This window comes from Arachis ipaensis, chromosome B08 (genome assembly GCF_000816755.2).
Source record: "Arachis ipaensis cultivar K30076 chromosome B08, Araip1.1, whole genome shotgun sequence".
Lineage (NCBI taxonomy): Eukaryota > Viridiplantae > Streptophyta > Magnoliopsida > Fabales > Fabaceae > Arachis > Arachis ipaensis.
The window spans coordinates 112,009,692-112,014,039 of record NC_029792.2 but is presented as its reverse complement, the minus strand read 5'-3'; positions in this window follow the sequence as shown (position 1 = coordinate 112,014,039).

Genomic DNA, 4,348 nt, shown 5'->3' with positions numbered 1-4,348 from the left:
AGTACAAAAAATGTATGTACTTTTTACTAACGAAATGGTCGATTATTCGTATCATAAAATTTATCGATAATAGAATCTGTGTTAAAATTTTCAGCAATTTTCTTTTTAATATAATTAAAAGACAATTAGCAAAAAATTCATCTTTCATCTTATTTCTGAGTTATTCTTCACAATATTCATAGCTGAAAAAGATCTCTCAGTTGTAGCAGTTGAAACAACGAGAATTAATACCAAATGAATCAAGAAGAACGATCACAAGAAAAAAAGGAATTCACTTTATGAAATTTAAAAAATTTTGTTTAATTAAAAAATATTAGTAATAATATCTTTTTCAGATTTTTTTAATATTATTACTTACTTTTTAAATATTAGAAATTATTAATATTTAGATTAGACTAAACTTTTATTTATACTAAACTAAATACTAAATATATTTTTAAAAAAATAAATTATATTTAATAACTTATTATTATTTTTTTTTTAAAAGTCGGGGCCGAGACCTCCCCTAAGTCTCCCTAAGTAGTAAGAATAAGGAACTAAATTTGAATATCAAAATTGCAAATTTTACACGGTATCTTCCAAAACTTTTAATAAAGATGTGAGAAATAAAGAAAAAGGAAGTGCATCATATTGACCTCATTCATAATGGATTGTCTTTCAAATACTAATTGTTGAATATTTTGTCAACTCTTATATTGGCTTGTGGCGGCAGGCACAATTTCTCGTTGAAAAACACATTATACCTTTCTAAGAAAGAACATGGAATTATAAGCCTGATAAATGAAATGCAGTAAGGCAACGAGTTTTGACATTTTGCAGGGGCTTGTCTTTTAATAGGTCTCACATCGATGAAGCCACTTATGCTTCTCACATGAGAGTTATTACAAATAGTAGTGTGGACAGCACCACCAAACCACGCAGCCACGCATTATGTACAAAGCGAACTATTCTTTCGCCTTTTACTAAAGAATACCGTGTACATGTTGCATTAAGTGGCATACGCCAATTTTTGAAGGGTTTTCTCCTATTTTAGGAGTTGCCCACAATAATAGTTATAAATTTTGTTAATTTTTGTTAATAAATTTTAAATTTTAAATATTTTGTAATATTTAGGAATATAATGTACATGTTGCATTAAGTGGCATACGCCAATTTTTGAAGGGTTTTCTCCTATTTTAGGAGTTGTCCACAATAATAGTTATAAATTTTATTAATTTTTGTTAATAAATTTTAAATTTTAAATATTTTGTAATATTTAGGAATATAGTGTACATGTTGCATTAAGTGGCATACGCCAATTTTTGAAGGGTTTTCTCCTATTTTAGGAGTTGTCCACAATAATAGTTATAAATTTTATTAATTTTTGTTAATAAATTTTAAATTTTAAATATTTTGTAATATTTAGGAATATAGTGTACATGTTGCATTAAGTGGCATACGCCAATTTTTGAAGGGTTTTCTCCTATTTTAGGAGTTGTCCACAATAATAGTTATAAATTTTATTAATTTTTGTTAATAAATTTTAAATTTTAAATATTTTGTAATATTTAGGAATATAGTGTACATGTTGCATTAAGTGGCATACGCCAATTTTTGAAGGGTTTTCTCCTATTTTAGGAGTTGTCCACAATAATAGTTATAAATTTTATTAATTTTTGTTAATAAATTTTAAATTTTAAATATTTTGTAATATTTAGGAATATAGTGTACATGTTGCATTAAGTGGCATACGCCAATTTTTGAAGGGTTTTCTCCTATTTTAGGAGTTGTCCACAATAATAGTTATAAATTTTATTAATTTTTGTTAATAAATTTTAAATTTTAAATATTTTGTAATATTTAGGAATATAGTGTACATGTTGCATTAAGTGGCATACGCCAATTTTTGAAGGGTTTTCTCCTATTTTAGGAGTTGTCCACAATAATAGTTATAAATTTTATTAATTTTTGTTAATAAATTTTAAATTTTAAATATTTTGTAATATTTAGGAATATAGTGTACATGTTGCATTAAGTGGCATACGCCAATTTAATGTTTTTTTAATTTTAAAAATATTGTATATAATAAATATTAAAAAAAACAAATGACTAAAATAAAATATTTAGGTTTTAAATTTATTGAAACATAACGAATAAGTAATTTTTTACTAAATTGCGAGAGGAGTTTCACAAATTTCAAATACTGTGTATATGTGGTGTCTTAGTTTCTATATGTGAAATGTACATAAATCGATTTCTGTGTATATGTGGTGTCTTAGTTTCTATATGTAAAATGTACATAAACCGCAACAGGGTTGTATATGTGAAATGTACATAAGGGTTGTATATGTAAAATGTACATAAACCGCAATAAGATTTCTGTGTATATGTGAAATTTGCAGAAACCGCGACAGGTGTCTAACGGTTTATGCTTTAGTATAAAAAAACGCAAAAGGGGTGTAATGAAGAAGACAAAGTTCTTCACGTTTAGTGGATGTTTAGTGGAGTTGGCCATTTTGATTTTGCTAGGGCCGGGACCATAGCAGACGAACGCAGTCTTTACCGGTTCAACGGCGTTGAGCACATTGCCGGCTAGGGGTGGCAAACGGGCCTAAACCCGCCGGGCCGGCCCGCGTAACCCGCCAAAAAAGGCGAGCTGGGCTGGAAAATTGGGACCGCCAAATAGCAAAAGCCCGCTTAACCCGCACCGCTTAAACCGCTGGTTTTGGCGGGCTTTGGCGGGGCGGGGCGGGCTTCTCCGCTGGGCTTAGTATTTTTTTAGCAAGGGATATTTTTATAATTTTTTTTACCAAAACCCAACTTTCCCAACCCAACTTACAAGAGAATGAAGATGAAAATTGGGTGTTTTAGATTATGTTTGTTTTGTTTTAGAGACAATATTGTTAATTATGTTTTGGATTATGTTTATTTTACTTTGGAAACAATATTTATAATTACAAAGACTTTAATGTTTGTGAATACAAAAATTATAATTTGTTTATACTTTTAGAAATTATAATAGTTAAAAGTAAAAAACAAAAGAGATTTTTTTATATCTTTATATATATTATTTAATAGTTGTAGTAGTTAGAACACATAATTTAGGATTGCCAGTTTAGATTTCAAAGTTAAGACGTAAAATTTAAAGGTAGTATCAAATATTTAAGTAGAATGATATCTTCTTGTATTTGAGATATAGGGTTCAAATTGCAAGGCTTGTAGGGTTGTTTAAGTATCGTATTTGAAAACTAAGATTTAAAATTTTAGCCTTTAAATATGTAAGTTTAAATTCTAATATTATAGTTTTAGTTGTTTAGAGTTTAAAATTTAAAGATTAAATTTTGTAAATAGTGCCTAATGGTTGTATTTTACATTCTTAAATTTTAAAATTATAAGTTTTATAGTTTAGTTTTTTAAATTTAAGATTTAAATTTTAAAATTATAAGTTTAGTATTTGATCATTTTAAATTAAAGATTTGAGCCTTATATTTAAGTTTTGTTATTTTAAATTTATTATCGTAGGACTTATGGATTTAAAAGTTGGACATTTATCACTTGTTGTGTGATACATTTAGAAGCGTTTCAAACTGATATATAGAAGTTTAGTAATTTTGTTTCCCCAACATAGTAAAATTAGTTTGAAAAATATGTAATTCTGAAGCATAAACTGGCTCGAACATAGACTGACTTCATGGCAAGGATGGTAGGGGTGGCGATAGGTAGTTCCTGAGTTACTATCAGGTGTGGCATTTGATTTGGAAAAACAGAGTTGATTCTGTTTTGAGTATCCCCCGGGTGGCTGATCCCGGGCCATCGGCAGAGTTTTTGGACTGGTGGTACCAGGTAGCCCACAGGTTTCTGTCGCCGGATTCCTTATTTGCCGATCCCAGGGCGGAGGAGATCCCTGATGATGCATCCAGAGAGGGTCGTCCCAGGCGCCAGCTCAGGTACTGATGCCGGATATGCCTGATAACAGACGTGTGGAAAGGTGACGACGCATTGGTACACGAGTTACTGACTGGGAGTAGCGATGGCTGAATGAGATGATGTAGGATGAGGAAGCTGGTGGTGACGGAGGAGGACAAGCTGACCATCGTGTTCGTCGTGGACGTGTGAGACGTCGGGGTGGTGGAGCAGGGGTCGTTGCGGCTGGGCCTGGTGATAGCCCTACAGGAGAGCCAGAGGTGGGGGCTCAGGGGGTATGTTTACTCATGCTTCGAGCTCCCAGGTATTCCATGAGAGTGGCCATCAGATGTATGCTGACTTGGCGGGCATGACATTGACCATGGACATGGACGATTATATCGACAGTTCACATTTCTACGCCGACTTCGCAGATCTCATCAGGGATGACAATGCTCAGCATTTT